The following is a 19362-nucleotide window of genomic DNA, read 5'->3' on the forward strand; positions in this document are numbered from 1 at the left end:
AAGGAAAGTTATTTATTTTCCATATATGAAACTCCTCACATAATTCCAAGTCCCATTCTATCTCTCTTTTCGGTGTGTACCTAAATTTCTTTTGTCCACCGAATTGTTCAATTCCAACATTCGCTTTTGTTTTTATTTTATTTTTACTCTATCTCTTTTATAGGTGTAGCCTACCTTATTCTATTTTTCCTTCCTGCATCGAATGGGGCCAACTCCATTTTCCTCTATTTCATTTCCACGTGGGCCTTGGCCATTCCATCACGTGCTATTTCCACCTTCTTCTTCCTTAGATACATACATGAGAAACATACAAATACAAGTACAAACTACACAGAGAAACTTGTGCGTGTCCTTTAATTCCTTGTCTCTCCCCATTCCCTTATTACTCCTAATTTGGTCAGTCTCTCATCGCTAACCCAAGCGCTTCCTCTACCTACTCCACCCACAGAAAATGTTCAGCCAAGAAACGTACAACCATGACTCTCCTCCTCCTCTGATCCTATTAACTCTCGACCGTTTCAAAATCCTTCAGTATGTAAGCGTGCGCTCCAACCTCCTCTTCCATCGCGTAGGAACTCTCAAAGTTTCCTTTCTCCTCTCTCGGTTTCTTCTCTCTGAAAGTGTTCCTGCACCATGGACGCCCTTGGTCCATCTCATGGATGCACACCATCTCCCTCTGTATCCTTGCGCGAGAAGCTTCTTCTCCTTGCTGCAGCTCCATTCAGAGAAGAAAGAACGTGATCCGTCAACCACCCACGAAGAATTCCGCATGTCCGTATACACTTTTCGTCAAGTTCATCGCTTTGTATCTTCTTGCTCGGTGAGTCTCTATCGAATTCCTCTTGCACACCGTCTCAACATCACGAGTCTTATCTCCTAACATCATAGTTCCTCCTAGTTTGGCCGTTGGGCGCATCGATGCTATCCGTCGCATGAACCAAATATTATAGACTTTTTCCATTTTTTTTCTTTTGTTCATTGCTTGGTCTAGCTATCAATAGATGAGACATTTTAAGTGGTCAGAGGACCCCGTTTGTGGTTTTAGATTGTGCATATATATCATATTACCTGTTTGTTTAGTTCACATAAAAATTTCACTAAGTGCAAGTTTCTTGCACTATTTATTTTTCACTTGTGTGATGTTATATGAGTTACATAAAATTAACTGGATTACATGTTTGGTAATAGTATGGTAAAATATATATCCGTGTAGTCGTTTGGTTAAGATTTACAGAGTTTATTCATCGGTTAATTTTGCGAGAATATGTTATTGTTCCTATGTTCGTTTTATGCATAGAGTGCATTTTATGTGTCTCATAATTTCGATGCGGCAAATGACTTGTTAGATTTATTTTACCGGTTATAATTTTTGAAAATTGTTGAACATATTATTTCATGTGTTTTCTTTATGCGGTAAGTAGTCGTAGGATATATGCACGTACAGATGTTGTGAATTATTATCATGTTTGTAAGGATTTTATTTATTTTAGTCCTTTCTTGTGCATGTGCACACAACATTGATAATGTTCACCATGCTTATACTTGCATAGAATTTTCATTATTTCCTTTGTTTAATCACTAGAATAATTTATCTTTTGATTTAATTTATTTTTGTTTAACTTGGCAAATATATTAGATTGTTCCATATATTCCTTCTCAATCATGTTTCTTATGTGATTGTTTATGTGTGAAGTCATGTCATGTTGTAGGTTAGCACTTATCTAATCATATGTGTTATTTATTTAATTTCCGTTTACTAGTTATCATGAGCATGTTATGTTACATTAGATTTTGGAGTAAGTTGATATTGTTTTAGAGTTGCTATAAGCTAAACGAAGCCAAGGTTAATCATTGGTTGTTGCATATAGTTAATTGCCATTTAATCTTTACAAATATTTAAAGTTATCTAAATATTTATCTTGGTCGGCTAACATTTAGTCATGCTTGTCTAGTATAGGTTAGATGTATTATTTCATGTGTTTTGTATATGTTAATTATGATAGATATCAAATGAAATGCTTTGTTATTGGAGATGACTACATTATAGTTTATTGCATAGATATTATCACCTAGTTGATCATCTAGTTTTATAGATGTTGCTATCCATTATTCATGGTTGGTTGTTTCATGTAACGTTTCAGATTTGTATTGTTACATATGATTTAGGTTGTAGCATGTAACCTACTTTATTACTTCTTGTTAATTATCTTAGCTGTCTTGTTTACCTAGGATGGTAGCTTACATGTCATGTGTGTACCAACCCGTGTGTTGTACCAATCCGGTTCTACTTTATTATTTTAGTTGACTTACATGTCATGTGTGTACCAACACGTGTGTTGTATGATGCCTTGGTTGTGCTTCTAGGTATTGCAAGTGAGGTTGTACTATTTTAAAACACATGCCATCATGTTATTCGTGTTGTATAATACACGTTGATTAGTTGATTATATGATCTAGCTGTTTACTTGCCTACATGCTCATTACTATGTATGAACGTGCTTATCTGTATTAACTAACATGATAGGGTTGTGCTTATTCCATGATTTCGTGTTCTTACATGTCCTGACTAGAATGTGAGATTGCATGCCAGTGCCATGCTTGATCTTCATGATAGTTGATATTAACTAAGTTATCTCATAGTTACGAGTTGTATTCTATTGGTAGCCTAGTGTGGTATCTCATGTGATGATCCACCATGATTAGTCAGTATACTTACTTATCTATCTATTGCATTATTGTATGCTTAAGCCTATACATCTTGTCACGATAGTGGTCTTTCATGTCTTATTATGCTCCATGTGTTATAGTAGCGTACTTAGTCCGTGTGCTTCTTATAGGTGCTTGCCCTTGTCACATGTTAGTGTTTTATACTTGATGCAATAGTTCATCCCATGCTTAGGATGAGTCATATGTCATGTTAATAGAATTGTGCTTTGATCATACAGTTAGTGTGCACATCATGCTTTATTATTTTTCTTCATGTGGTGATAATATAATTGCTAGTGGTCGTTTGTATTGGTTTATCTTTTGTTCTAGAAAACATTGTTTGTTATGGTTAATGTTTTACTTTGCTTGTGGTTACCATTGTAAATATTTAGATTATATCTAAATATCTATTTGTGGTTAACCTTTACATCTACTATGTTATGTTGAGATTGTGTAGTAAAAATACGTATGTTGATTCCATTCCATGTGTGCTAAACTTCATCGGCTTCATCATGTAGTAGTCCTATATAATTAACTGAGTTGTGTAGTGGACAGTACTAATCATCAGTATCGTAGTTCCCATTAGAATGCTAGTCTTGATCAGCAAGCGTTCCTTAGTCATCGTCAACCTAAACCATGTCACCTCATTGAATCATCTCTCTTACATCCCTATCGTGCTATCCCATTTCAGAATCTTCATCTTGATACATATCTTGCTATCCATCCACTCTCAGTTTGATTTGGATTTCTTTGAATTTACTATTGCTTTGGTATTTATTCATTTTCCATTTCTATCATTACGACGAGTAGGGAGTGACGATGTTGGACATGGACAGAAACATGTTACTGAAGAACGACTCAACAACGAAGGCATGCCTCCTTCTTTGATCATACTTTTCCTATGTTTTATAAATTGCATTGAGTTTTATGGTTATACGATGCATGTTTGTAATCTTGTATCTAGCGTGTCGATTGACACACTACCTTGATTCGCTTGTCGCCTATCCATTTGACACCTGAGTAGAAGTATATAGTAATCCGATAGAGTAGAAATACTTAGCCATGCTTATTACCCTATAGGTTCTTGTTGAATAAACTTTGAGTCATTGACACTTGACACTTATAGCTGAGCTGGCGAGTTGGCCTTGGTGATCTTCTCTATCCTCTTCTACTCTGGATGAAACTTACCATCTGAATACTGGCGCGGGCGAAAGCTGAATCAAGGATTGAAGGAGCGATTGGCTGCCCAAGGTGAAGGGAGCAATCAGCCGTCCGTGCCGCATGAGGCCTAATAGGTCTTGGATTTGAAGATTGTGTAAACAGTACAACCACATGCTATATGGGCACTGGCTTGGTCAAGTAAGCTAGTCAGCCTTAGGTGTCGATGTCGCCATACCGCAGATGGGATAGCTTCCTTGTGAGGAGTATCCTCGGCACAGATGGGGGGACCAGTTTGAGGACGTACTCTCAGTTCCATGCGCCAGACCCGGTAGGCATGTCACATCTTTGGGGGATCTAGTCTAAAGACCTCGTCACAATCTCCCTGCCAGTATACAAAATGGTGTACTATACCAGCGGCCATTGATGGCATCAAGAGGAGATTGTGTCGTGTGGGTAAAGTGTATAACCTCTACTGAGTGTAACACTACTGGAATCCAGAAATTTTCCGTCAGCCAGTTCTTTACCGTCTGCTGGCTGACGGCAAAGAACCTCTTTGCCATCAGTTGACACAATACAGACGGCAAAGAACTGACACATGGCAAAAATACTATTTGCCATGTGTGGGTCCTTTGCCGTCTGCCAGCAGACGGCAAAGAGGCCCAGGGCAGACGGCAAAGGGGACGCGTGGGTCCCATGCCTGCCGTGTCCGAAATCCGGGGGCCTTTGCCGTCCGCGGGCCTTTGCCGTCTGCCATACGGCCCTTTGCCGTCGGGGGGCGGACGACAAAGGGGCAGCCCTATAATGGCCGTTACCCCCCCCCCCCTCGCCCACTGTCTCTCTCTCTCTCTCACCCCGACCACTCTCTCTCTCCACGGCGGCGACCCCCTCCCCGCGGCGAGCCCACCCCCCCCCCCCGGCGAGCCCACCCCCCGGCGACCCCCTCCCCGTGGGATCCCGTCCCCGAGAGGGCACCTCCCCTGCGGCGCGCCCCCTGCCGCCGCCGCCCCCTGCCGCTGCCGCCTGCCGCCGCCGCCCCCTGCCGCCGCCGCCCCCTGCCGCCGCCCCCTGCCGCGCGCCCGCGCCACCTGCCGTCGCCGCCCCCTGCCGCCGCCGCCCCCTGCTGCGGGCCACCTGCCGTCGCCGCCCCTGCCGCCGATGCCCCCTGCGGCGAGCCCCCAGCCGCGCGCCCCCTGCGGCCGCCGCCCCCTGCCGGTGAGTTTTTCCAGTTTTTCTTTTTAAAAAAGTTAATTACTTTAGTTAGTTTATTAGGTTAGTTTTTTATTATATATAGGGTAATTTAGTTAGTTTATTTGGTTGAATTATTAGGCTAATTAGGTTAGTTAGTTAGGTTAGAAGAAAAAAAGCAGAAGGAAAAAAAGCAGGAGAAGAAGAAGAAGAAGAAGAAGAAGAAGAAGAGGAGGAGGAGGAGGAGGAGAAAGAAGAAGAAGAAGAAGAATAAGAAGAAGAAGAAGAAGAAGAAGAAGAAGAAGAAGAAGAAGAAGAAGAAGAAGAGGAGAGGAGGAGGAGGAGAAAGAGGAGGAGAAAGAAGAAGAAGAAGAAGAAGAAGAAGAAGAAGAAGAAAAAGAATAGAAGGAGAAAAAGAGGAGGGGGAGTAGGAGGAGAAAAAAGAAGAAGAAGAAGAAGAAGAAGAAGAAGAAGAAGAAGAAGAAGAAAAAGAGGAGAGAGGAGAAGAAGAAAGAAGAGGAAAAGGGAACCCCGGCACCCCGAAACTGACCCTTGACCCCCGACCCCTGACGCCCGACGTCACTGACCCCCGGCCATCGACCTCCGACGCCACTGACCCCCGACCCCCGACCCCCGACGCCACTGACCCCCGACGCCACTGCCCCCGACCCAGACCCTCGGCCCATGACTCCCGACCCCCGACGCTCGACGCCACCAACCCCCGACCCCCGACGCCACTGACACCCGACGTCACTGACCCTGGACCCCCGACGCCACTGACCCTGGACCCCCGACGCCACTGACCCCCCACAACCGACGCCACTAACCCCCCGACCCCCGATGCCACCGACCCTCGACGGCACTGACTCCCGACGCCACTAAGCCACGACCCCCGACACCTCTTCTGCCTTCTTTTGAACGAGAAGGTGATTTTCGGCCTTCCAGAGGCCCACGTGGTCATAGTTTTGTAAATTATGAGTTAGGTCACATATTTTCCGATCATGTTAATTATAAAAACATCGTATTTGTGTTGATCGGGTGAATTTCAATGTGCAGTTGTTCGACGACCTCCACGTGCATTGGACGAGCTCCGCCCTTGCGTTTGTTGGTGAGCACAAATGACTTCTCCTCCTACCCCCTTAATTTGCTCTGTCCCGGTCTTCGTGCCGATGAAACTTGCTAGCTATAGGTTTCTTCAATCATGAGTATGCGTGACCAGTATGCGTCTCCCGTTCGAAAGGGCGACATCTATAAATATGCATTTCGTTGCATATTTATAACCGCCATCCTTTCGAATTGTCCAACATTATCCATGGACAACCCGAGTATGTGTAGATTGGGTTTGTTTTCCCGTATGCTGTGCTCCGAATCCGATGCGGAATTTCGTCAGTGCCTCCCCTGTTGTTCTCCGGGTACACATCCTCTCTGCTTATTGCCGAGACGTGTATCAGGAGAACAGTGGGGAGGTGCTGCCGAAATTCTGCGTCGCATCTGGTCTATGGACGCCGAGTTGAGACAAGTCGCTAATGGTTTTGACTATAAGGTCCGTTCATTTGACAAATACAACATCAACGGGTATCACTTTCGTACCTTTGGCAAACAGCTATCTATGCCCGACCTAAAGACTACAAATTGTTCTGTCTCTGCTATCGGCGAAGGAGACACCGAATATTATGGAAGGGTTGAAGCAATTTATGAACTTCTATTCTATGGTGAAAACCCACCGACCGTCGTAGTCTTCAAATGTTATTGGTTTGAGCCGAGGGAGACTAGAAGGACTCATGAACATATAGGACTAGTCGAAATCAACCAAAACACCCACTTAGATGTTCCGGATGTCTATATTACGGCTCAACAGGCGACACAAGTTTTCTATCTACCGTGGGCCTGCCAAACTGATCCAAATCTCAAAGGTTGGGATGTCGTTTATGAAGTGCCACCACATTTTAGGCCACCTACCCTCAATGAAGAGGATTACGAACCTCACATTAACCCAGACACATATGAAGGAGAATTCTTCCAAGAAACACGTATGTCCAAGAAACGTTTCAAGAACCGCTCTACTTCACCCCAGAACATTGAAGTAGACAGCGACAGTGAATCCGTCTTAACCCCTGAGCCCGAAGAGGAACAGCTGGAAGAAGAAGAGGTTACTGCTGCGGATGACCTGTCACTTCTTGACCGATTACATAATGGTGGCCTTCCACATGTTCTTCTAGATAGTGATGATGATGATGCATTTATTGATGATAGTGATGATCATGATGCATTTATTGACCCCGAAGCATATATAGACGAGGACGATTGTTATTAGTTCATGTCAGGTATTCAACTATTATACTATATATAAATTTTGAGTTCATGTTAGGTATTGAATTTTTATTAGTCATCTTGGTATTTATGTTGTACTAATTTCATTTACTCTTTGTCATGACAGGTGTTGAAAGATGGTGGGAAAGGGTCGAAAGCATGCCGCGGCTGCTTCTTCGTCGGCGGGTGATGGGATGGGTACTTCCATTCCTGCCTCGCCTCTTCGGAGAGTGTTGCTCTCTACTATGCAAGGAGCGGCCCCCGTGAGAGGAGGTCGACCACCCGCGAAGCCGAGAGGCACTAAAGGTACACGTTGTATTCATGTTGGTATTTATGTTGTACTCATGTTGTATGCATATTGGTATTTATATACATTTCATTACTCATGTTGGTATTTATGTTGTACTAAAGGTACACGTGGCCGCGGGAGAGGTAGGGCTACACGGTCTCCGCCACCAACCCAAGCTGATTCACCTGAGCATAGGAGGACTTCTAGGGTGGATTCGTCTGAGGTGGAGGCTACACGGTCTCCGGTTCACGAGCCTCGGGTCGACGAGCCTCAGGTCGACGAGCCTTTGACCCACGAGACTCGTGTCCCAGAGGCTTCCTTCCACACGACTGCGGAGCACAGCAGGGATGAGGGTACGTCCCAAGAGACCCAGTGGGATCCCTGGCCAGAGCCAACTGGCCATGCTGGTAGCGACGAGGAGCTGGGTGAGGGGGATACCGTCTACCAGCGTGGTAGTTCGGGGCTCCCGCTCGTGCCAGCGACCCCCGAGCAGAGGTGCTCGATTAGGCCAAATGGGGACAAGTAAGTTAATTTACTCTTATTTAACCTTTTGCCATCGCGTTTTCTCAAATATCTAATGTTTTGGCTTTAATTTGTCATACTGTAGGGGTTGGATTGTTGCCAAGGGTGTCCGCAAGCCGAACAGCGTCCTCGGTGTTCTTTGCCGTCAAAACTTCCCAGGGTTTGTTACGTTGCCCGGTCGGGAGCGAGAGGTAGGGATGACCTGGGAGCACTACTTGGGTGCCCCGGCCCCGCCGGAGGTGGAGATCGACGGTGTTTTGTGTGCCACGAGGGCGGACATGGTGATCCGAAAGTTCTGGGTAATTTCTCTTTCACACAATTATAAATTAACCATAGCTATTTATTGTACTAATCGGTGTTGTCTCGTTTGCAGACCTTCTACAGGTGTGAGGAGGGATACGAGGACGACGCGGCAAAGGTTATTAGAACCGAATGTCGCCGCCTACTTCAAAACTTCCGGCACGAGGCTCGGGTGCAGGCTGTTCGAGACTACTATGCCACGCGGCGTATTAGGATTGATAAGGCGAAGTGCCGTGATGCTAAGATGGAGAAGGAGCATTACATGAAGGCTTTGTAGTTAGTTTCCTTGATTTGGTTCTTACGCACTCAAATTTCTCTTTATTAACTTAGGTGCCCCCTAGATGGTGTGTGGATAAGATGGATTGTTGGGAGGCCTTGGTGGACCAGTGGTGCTCCGAAACGTCGGAGACCAGCCACAACAACGCCAAGGAGAGGCGTGGCAAAATGGTTGGCGTGACACACCATCAAGGGAGCGTCAACTTAATCCAATTTGGCGAGAACTGGGTATGTGGTTTGCTTCATGCCTCATGCAATTCATTCTTAATGCTATCTTGAGCCCTTTACCAATACAATTTTCTACTCTCTCTCTTTTAGGCGCGTCACAATGAGATGGAGGCGCCACAGGTGTACGACCTGTATGCGATGGCCCATACTGCCTCGTACAAGAAGGTCAAGGCATTCTGTGAGTCTGACCTCGAGCATCCAGAAAACTTCACCAACATCTCCTCCCACTACAAGCTCGTGAAGTACAGAGATCACGGGAAGGCGAGGAAAGGGGAGGACTTTAACCCGAGTGAGGGGCCTATTGATCCAGAGCTGGTGATGATAGCTGGCAACGGGAGGCCCCATGGCTCGATCGCCATTGGAGACGGCCTTATACGTTGTCCTAGCACTCTCCGGCAGATAAAGGCACGCCAAACGAGCTCTTGTCCGGAGATAACACGTCGTCCACGGCCAGTCGAGCTCGCCATCGAGGTTAGTTTAATGGACTCAACTATCTTTCCGCATTATGTTGTGCGTTGGAACCAATATGATTACATTGCTAACAATGAGTTGTGTTGCAGGCTGCTATTCAGAAAGAGAGAGCGGCAATGCAGGCGGCTATGGTGGAGAAGGATAAGGAAATTAGGGAGCTGGAGGAGAGGACGACTGCATTGGTGGAGGCGAGAGGGCACGGAATGAAGCGTCTACCAGGGCCATATACGAGCTCTTCGTGGTAAGTTTCTTATTCATGTTATTTCAAATCTTGCATTTGAATGTCCGTTTCATTAATAAATAAAAAGTTTGACTTGTGGAAACCAAATGTACAGTCTATGTGCGAGAAGAACGGCCAAGTCCCTCCGCCGATGCCAGTCATTAACGTGGCGGGGACGGTGAGTTTCATTTCAGTGGAGTGATCTTAAGAGTGTCCTCATGCTAACTACACATTGCAAACGATGTTTGGTGCAGAATATGTCCCGAAACGCATCGCACGACCCTTCTACAGTCGAGCCTTCTCCAGGTGAAACAAGCCAGAGCCACCGTGCTTCACCCTAACTTAGGTATGTTATTTCTAGTGTTTTAATAAAAAATAGCTAGACTTCCATCTAATGACATAATTAGCTTAGTTAGCTCCAAAATAGCTAGACTTCCATCTAATGACATAATTAGCTTAGTTAGCTCCAAAATGGCCTATTTAATAAAAAATGACCTATACTTAGCTAATTATCCTCGAAATGACATAATTAGCTCCAAAAAGGCATTCTTAGCCAATTTAGCCCGAAGAAGGGGACAAGAAGAGAAAAAGAGGAAAAATGAAAGGAGGAAAGAGGAAAAATGAGGAGAAGAAGGAGGAGAGGGAGGAGGAGAAGAAGAAGGAGAAGAAGGAGAAGAAGGAGGGAAGGAGAAGGAGCTCCTCCTACTCCTTCTTCTTCCTCCTTCTCCTTCTCCTTCTTCTTCTCCTTCTCCTTCTTCTTTTCTTCTTCTTCTCCTCTTCCTTCTTCTTCTCCTCCTCCTCCTCCTCCTCCTCCTTATTTTACTTCTTCTTCTCTATCTCTTCTTCTACGTAGCTTAGACTCATCCAAGAAAGGCTAAATTAGCCAATTGTCCTACGAAATGACATAATTAGCTTAGTTAGCTCCAAAATGTCCTATTTAATAAAAAAAGACCTATACTTAGCTAATTATCCTCGAAATGACATAATTACGTCCAAAAAGGCATTCTTAGCCAACTTAGCCCGAAGAAGGGGACCAGAAGAGAAAAATAGGAAAAATGAAAGGAAGGAAGAGGAAAAATGAGGAGAAGAAGGACGAGAGGGAGGAGGAGAAGAAGAAGGAGAAGAAGGAGGAGAAGGAGAAGGAGCTCCTCCTTCCCCTTCTTCTTCCTCCTTCTTCCTCCTTCTCCTTCTCCTTCTTCTTCTCCTGCTCCTTCTTCTTTTCTTGTTCTTCTCCTCTTCCTTCTTCTTCTTCTCCTCCTCCTCCTCCTCCTCCTTATTTTACTTCTTCTTCTCTTTCTCTTCTTCTACGTAGCTTAGTCTTATCCAAGAAAGGCTAAATTGGCTAATTATCCTACGAAATGACATAATTAGCTTAGTTAGCTACAAAATGGCCTATTTAATAAAAAATGACCTATACTTAGCTAATTATCCTCGAAATGAAATAATTAGCTCCAGAAAGGCATTCTTAGCCAATTTAGCCCGAAGAAGGGGACCAGAAGAGAAAAAGAGGAAAAAGAAAGGAAGGAAGAGGAAAAAGGAGAAGAAGAAGGAGGAGAGGGAGGAGGAGAAGAAGAAGGAGAAGAAGGAGGAGAAGGAGAAGAAGCTCCTACATCCCCTTCTTCTTCCTCCTTCTTCCTCCTTCTCCTTCTCCTTCTTCTTTTCCTTCTCCTTCTTCTTTTCTTCTTCTTCTCCTCTTCCTTCTTCTTCTCCTCCTCCTCCTCCTCCTCCTTATTTTACTTCTTCTTCTCTATCTCTTCTTCTACGTAGCTTAGACTCATCCAAGAAAGGCTAAATTGGCTAATTATCCTACGAAATGACATAATTAGCTTAGTTAGCTCCAAAATGGCCTATTTAATAAAAAATGACCTATACTTAGCTAATTATCCTCGAAATGACATAATTAGCTCCAAAAAGGCATTCTTAGCCAATTTAGCCCGAAGAATGGGACAAGAAGAGAAAAAGAGGAAAATGAAAGGAAGGAAGAGGAAAAAGGAGAAGAAGAAGGAGGAGAGGGAGGAGGAGAAGAAGAAGGAGAAGAAGGAGGAGAAGGAGAAGGAGCTCCTCCTTCCCCTTCTTCTTCCTCCTTCTTCCTCCTTCTCCTTCTCCTTCTTCTTCTCCTTCTCCTTCTTCTTTTCTTCTTCTTCTCCTCTTCCTTCTTCTTCTCCTCCTCCTCCTCCTCCTTATTTTACTTCTTCTTCTCTATCTCTTCTTCTACGTAGCTTAGACTTATCCAAGAAAGGCTAAATTGGCTAATTATCCTACGAAATGACATAATTAGCTTAGTTAGCTCCAAAATGGCCTATTTAATAAAAATTTTCCTATACTTAGCTAATTATCCTCGAAATGACATAATTAGCTCCAAAAAGGCATTCTTAGCCAATTTAGCCCGAAGAAGGGGACAAGAAGAGAAAAAGAGGAAAATGAAAGGAAGGAAGAGGAAAAAGGAGAAGAAGAAGGAGGAGAGGGAGGAGGAGAAGAACAAGGAGAAGAAGGAGGAGAAGGAGAAGGAGCTCCTCCTTCCCCTTCTTCTTCCTCCTTCTTCCTCCTTCTCCTTCTCCTTCTTCTTCTCCTTCTCCTTCTTCTTTTCTTCTTCTTCTCCTCTTCCTTCTTCTTCTCCTCCTCCTCCTCCTCCTCCTTCTTTTACTTCTTCTTCTCTATCTCTTCTTCTACGTAGCTTAGACTTATCCAAGAAAGGCTAAATTGGCTAATTATCCTACGAAATGACATAATTAGCTTAGTTAGCTCCAAAATGGCCTATTTAATAAAAAATGACCTATACTTAGCTAATTATCCTCGAAATGACATAATTAGCTCCAAAAAGGCATTCTTAGCCAATTTAGCCCGAAGAAGGGGACAAGAAGAGAAAAAGAGGAAAATGAAAGGAAGGAAGAGGAAAAAGGAGAAGAAGAAGGAGCAGAGGGAGGAGGAGAAGAAGAAGGAGAAGAAGGAGGAGAAGGAGAAGGAGCTCCTCCTTCCCCTTCTTCTTCCTCCTTCTTCCTCCTTCTCCTTCTCCTTCTTCTTCTCCTTCTCCTTCTTCTTTTCTTCTTCTTATCCTCTTCCTTCTTCTTCTCCTCCTCCTCCTCCTCCTCCTTATTTTACTTCTTCTTCTCTATCTCTTCTTCTACGTAGCTTAGACTTATCCAAGAAAGGCTAAATTGGCTAATTATCCTACGAAATGACATAATTAGCTTAGTTAGCTCCAAAATGGCCTATTTAATAAAAAATGACCTATACTTAGCTAATTATCCTCGAAATGACATAATTAGCTCCAAAAAGGCATTCTTAGCCAATTTAGCCCGAAGAAGGGTACAAGAAGAGAAAAAGAGGAAAATGAAAGGAAGGAAGAGGGAAAAGGAGAAGAAGAAGGAGGAGAGGGAGGAGGAGAAGAAGAAGGAGAAGAAGGAGGAGAAGGAGAAGGAGCTCCTCCTTCCCCTTCTTCTTCCTCCTTCTTCCTCCTTCTCCTTCTCCTTCTTCTTCTCCTTCTCCTTATTCTTTTCTTCTTCTTCTCCTCTTCCTTCTTCTTCTCCTCCTCCTCCTCCTCCTCCTCCTTATTTTACTTCTTCTTCTCTATCTCTTCTTCTACGTAGCTTAGACTTATCCAAGAAAGGCTAAATTGGCTAATTATCCTACGAAATGACATAATTAGCTTAGTTAGCTCCAAAATGGCCTATTTAATGAAAAATGACCTATACTTAGCTAATTATCCTCGAAATGACATAATTAGCTCCAAAAAGGCATTCTTAGCCAATTTAGCCCGACGAAGGGGACAAGAAGAGATAAAGAGGAAAATGAAAGGAAGGAAGAGGAAAAAGGAGAAGAAGAAGGAGGAGAGGGAGGAGGAGAAGAAGAAGGAGAAGAAGGAGGAGAAGGAGAAGGAGCTCCTCCTTCCCCTTCTTCTTCCTCCTTCTTCCTCCTTCTCCTTCTTCTTCTCCTTCTCCTTCTTCTTTTCTTCTTCTTCTCCTCTTCCTTCTTCTTCTCCTCCTCCTCCTCCTCCTTATTTTACTTCTTCTTCTCTATCTCTTCTTCTACGTAGCTTAGACTTATCCAAGAAAGGCTAAATTGGCTAATTATCCTACGAAATGACATAATTAGCTTAGTTAGCTCCAAAATGGCCTATTTAATAAAAAATGACCTATACTTAGCTAATTATCCTCGAAATGACATAATTAGCTCCAAAATGGAATTCTTAGCCAATTTAGCCCGAAGAAGGGGACCAGAAGAGAAAAAGAGGAAAATGAAAGGAAGGAAGAGGAAAAAGGAGAAGAAGAAGGAGGAGAGGGAGGAGGAGAAGAAGAAGGAGAAGAAGGAGGAGAAGGAGAAGGAGCTCCTCCTTCCCCTTCTTCCTCCTCCTTCTTCCTCCTTCTCCTTCTCCTTCTTCTTCTCCTTCTCCTTCTTCTTTTCTTCTTCTTCTCCTCTTCCTTCTTCTTCTCCTCCTCCTCCTCCTCCTCCTCCTCCTTATTTTACTTCTTCTTCTCTATCTCTTCTTCTACGTAGCTTAGACTTATCCAAGAAAGGCTAAATTGGCTAATTATCCTAAGAAATGACATAATTAGCTTAGTTATCTCCAAAATGGCCTATTTAATAAAAAATGACCTATACTTAGCTAATTATCCTCGAAATGACATAATTAGCTCCAAAAAGGAATTCTTAGCCAATTTAGCCCGAAGAAGGGGACCAGAAGAGAAAAAGAGGAAAATGAAAGGAAGGAAGATGAAAAAGGAGAAGAAGAAGGAGGAGAGGGAGGAGGAGAAGAAGAAGGGGACAAAAGGATAAGAAGAAGAAGGAGAAGAAGGAGAAGAAGAAGGAGAAGAAGGAGAAGAAGAAGGAGAAGGAGCTCCCGCTCCTTCTCCTTCTTCTTCTCCTTCTTCTCCTTCTTCTTCTCCTTCTTCTCCTTCTTCTTCTTCTCCTCTTCCTTCTCCTTCTCCTCCTCCTCCTCCTCCTCCTTTTTCTTCTTCTTCCCCTCTTCCTTCTCCTCCTCCTCCTCCTCCTCCTTCTTTTACTTATTCTTCTCTTTCTCTTCTCCTATAGTTAGCTAGGGTTCCACCTAAATGACATAATTAGCTTAGTTAGCTCCTAAATGGTCTATACTTAGCTAATTTCTCTCCGAAATAACCTATATATACACTACTTCATCTAGTATTATTTTTCTAACTTTCTTATTTGTCATTTTGCAGATTACCTTCACTTCACGGGAAGCTTGGTTGATGGAATGCTTGAAGATTATTTCTTGTACCATAGGTTGTAGTGAAACTATTGTAGTATATGAATATATGAAACTTTGTATGCACGTGGATGAAACTGGTGTAATATATGGTTTGGTACGGATGTAACTTCCATAATATGTATGCACTATGGATGAGAGTTATTTTAATATGGTTATGAGTACGGAAAGAAATTTATTTATGTCAAATATATATATATCCTGATTATTGTTAAAAATGCTGGATATAACAAAAAATAAATAAAAAAGGGGCTGGTTCCCCTCTTTGCCGTCTGCCCCCACATGGCAAAGGGGGGGGAGGCAGACGGCAAAGAGGGAATCTGCCCCCTCTCTCTCCCCTCTTTGCCGTCTGCCCCCACATGGCAAAGGGGGGGAGGCAGACGGCAAAGAGGGAATCTGCCCCCTCTCTCTCCCCTCTTTGCCGTCTGCCCCCACATGGCAAAGGGGGGGAGGCAGACGGCAAAGAGGGAATCTGCCCCCTCTCTCTCCCCTCTTTGCCGTCTGCCCCCACATGGCAAAGGGGGGGAGGCAGACGAAAAAGAGAGGAGGCCTGCCGTTAACACTTAACGGGGACGTTGCAATATAGGCCGTCCCACTTATTTTGCCGTCTGTGCCCTCATGGCAAAGATTCTTTGCCGTCCGCTTTGTGAAAGCAGACGGCAAAGAGCCTCTTCACCGGATTTTTTTTACCGTCTACTTTGCCATGAGGGGGCAGACGGCAAAGCCTTTGCCGTCTGCCTTGGCAGACGGCAAATTTCTGAATTTCAGTAGTGTAAAACTATGCGAATAGCCGTGTCCACGGTCATGGACGACACATGAATCTTTCTTGACATACAGGACCTGTGTTTCTTATTCCGTATTTGCCCCAATTGTTGGAACCTATGATGAGTGTGAGTTGATCGTGGATCCTCACTTTGATGAAAGTTAATCTAGATATAAACATGTTCTAATCAAAAACTGCTTTTATCCAAATGCTATTGTTTTCAAATAAAATTAGCTTTTATGCAAATGAGCCATATAACCTTCCTTTGAAGCCACATGTAGCTGTTAGGACCTTCTCCGAAGGAGGTATGTTGAGTACGTAACGTACTCATGGCAATACTTTTGTTGACAACAGAGTTACATGAAGATGAAGGTGATGACTACGACCACTATGGCAATCCGTAGGAGTGAGGTCAAGTGGATTACATCGACTGCTTGTGGCTGAGATGGAGTCGCTATGCATTGTACTTTCTGCTGTTTTCTGATTGTAATATATGTCATGAGACATTTGTCATGTATGCCTTGTGGCAATATGTATTAAAAATAATTTTACCTATTGTGCAATGATACCATTTTGCTGTGTTGTCAACAATGATCCTGGGGTTGACCAATATACACAGGAGGGTCTGGAAGTAAATTCCGGGTTCTCACAAAGACGCTCCAAGGAAAACACATATCATGTGGTGAATAAAAATATAGCTCCAAGTAATGTTACCGATGGATTGAAGACGAAAGAGGGGATGCCTTCCCCGGGCATCCCCAAGCTTAGGCTTTTTGGTTTCCTTGAATTTGGCTTGGGATGCCTTGGGCATCCCCAAGCTTGAGCTCTTTCCACTCCTTATCTCTTTGTCCATGAGAACATCACCCAAAACTTGAAAACTTCACAACACAAAACTTAAACAGAAACTTGTGATAACATTAGTACAGGAAAACAAACTACCACTTCTTTTGGTACTGTAGCAACCTTGAGTTCCGTCTATATTGATGATGGGCTACTGTATTCTCCCTTTTCCATGGCTAGTACCCCCGATACTAACCATAGTTTCATCAAAACAAGCAACCAACTCAACAAAAACAGAATCTGTCAAAAATAGACCAGTCTGTAGCAATCTGTATACTTCGTATACTTCTGTTACCTCAAAAAATCTGAACAATTACGACGGCCTGGGCAAAACGCATATCAATTAGCAGCAAAAAGAATCAACTCGAAAGCTCTTTCTAAATAAAAATGAAAAATCATCTCGTGAGCGAAACGTTTCTGTCTTTTTCCCGCTAGATCAAACAACCATTACCAAGACTAGTCATAAAGGCTTTGCTTGGCTCAAACAAAAAAGAAACACAAAAAACACAATCGCAAAAGAATTATGAAAGTGTGGATGCAACAAAACAGAAAGAAAAAGAGAAATTCATTGGGTTTCCTCCCAACAAGCGCTATTGTTTACGGCCCTTAGCTAGGCATAAGGATTGTAATGATGCTCACATAAAAGATAGCAATCGGACACAAAGAGAGCATCATGAAACATGTGAAAATCACATCTAAGTCTAACATACTTCCTATGCATAGGCATTTTATAGGAAAACAGATTGTTAACACACTCAATAGTTGCCATATGCAAGGAAGAAGAAAGAGACAATAGAAATCTCCACATAACGACAGGTAATTTGGTAACATGAAAGTTTCTACCACAATATTTTCCTCTCTCATAGGAATTACATGTGGGATCATAATCAAATTCAACAGTGTAACTATCACATAGGATATTCTTTTCATGACCCACATGCATGCAAAGTTGACGATCTTCAAAAATAGTGGGATTATCATCAACTAAAGTCATGACTTCCCCAAACCCACTTTCAATATTATTGCAAATATCATAATCATCATGAGCTTTAAACAAATTTTCAAGATCATAAGAAAGATCATCACCCCAATCACGATTATTGCAATAAGTAGTGGTCATAGCAAAACCAACATCCCCAAGCTTATGGTTTTCATATTTTTAGCATATTGTCACTAATAGAATTTATAGTGAAACCATTGCAATCATGCTTTTCATCCAAGGAGCCCTCGAATCACTTCATAAATTTCTTCCTCACAATTTTCAGATTCACACATCTCAAGCAAAACTCCATAAAGATAGTCAAGTGCACTCAACTCACTACCAATTGAATCAACATAATTGGATCTCCTAAAGAGATTAACAAGTGGATGACGATCCATATAAATAGATTTTCAGCAAGCGAAGATGCAAGCATATTGAAGGAACATGGCAACACAAGCAAAGAGAAAGCAAGCGAAAGAAAGGGCGAACGAAAAAGGCAAATTGTGAAGTGGGGGAGAGGAAAACGAGAGGCAACTGGCAAACAAAGTAAATGCAAGAGATGAGTTGGCGACACCTACTTGGATGAGTTCTTGACTTGATCCTCCCCGACAACGGTGCCAGAAATTCTTCTGCTATCCCACAGACAACAACGCCAGAAATTGACACGTTGACAGAGGTTGGGCTTGCGTTGGTTTTTCCCTTGAAGAGGAAAGGGTGATGCATCACAGGAGTGGTAAGTATTTCCCTCAGTTTGAGAACCAATGTATCGATCCAGAAGGAGGGTCTCGTCAAGTCCAGAATACCTGTGCAAACACAAACAAGCTTGCACCCAACGCTTCAAAGGGGTTGTCAATCCCATCAAGATTGTGTGCAAAGTGAGATCTAAAGGCGGAAAGTGCAACAAAGTAAAAATTGTAAGGGTGAAAATATGGTGTGTAGTAGACCCCGAGGGCCATAGTATTCACTAGAGGCTTCTCTCAAAATAGCAAGTATCACGGTGGGTGAAACAATTACTGTTGAGCAATTGATAGAACCGCGCAAAGTCATGACGATATCTAAGGCAATGATCATACATATAGGCATCACGTCTGAGACAAGTAGACTGATACTTTCTGCATCTACTACTATTACTACACACATCGACCGCTATCCAGCATGCATCTAGTGTATTGAGTTTATGATGAACAGAGTAACGCTTTAAGCAAGATGACATGATGTAGAGGGATAATCTCAAACCAATGATGAAAAACCCATCTTTTTACCCTTGATGGCAACAACACGACACGTGCCTCGCTACCCCTTCTGTCACTGGGTGAGGTCACCGCACGATATGAACCCAAAACCAAGAACTTCTCCCATTGCAAGAATCATAGATCTAGTTGGCCAAACAAAACCCACAACTCGAAGAGAATTACAAGGATATGAAATCATGCATAAGAGAGATCAGAAGAAACTCAAATAAGATTCATAGATAATCTGATCATAAATCCACAATGCATCGGATCTCGACAAACACACCATAAAAGATGATTACATCGGATAGATCTCCATGAAGATCATGGAGAACTTTGTATTGAAGATCCAAGAGAGAGAAGAAGCCATCTAGTTACTAGCTATGGACCCGTAGGTCTATGGTGAACTACTGACGCATCATCGGAGAGGTCCATGGTGTTGATGGAGAAACCCTCCGTGTCCGAATCCCCCCTCCCACAGGGCACCAGGACGTGCCCCAGATGGGATCTTGCAGAGACAGAAGCTTGCGGCGGCGGAAAAGTGATTACGATGATCTCCTGATTTTTTCTGCAATTTATGGGAATATATAGGCGAAAGACCTAGGGCAAAGGGCGTCCAGGGGGCCCACAAGCCTGGATGGCGCGCCCCCTGGCCA

Source organism: Hordeum vulgare, chromosome 1H, assembly GCF_904849725.1.
Source record: "Hordeum vulgare subsp. vulgare chromosome 1H, MorexV3_pseudomolecules_assembly, whole genome shotgun sequence".
NCBI lineage: Eukaryota > Viridiplantae > Streptophyta > Magnoliopsida > Poales > Poaceae > Hordeum > Hordeum vulgare.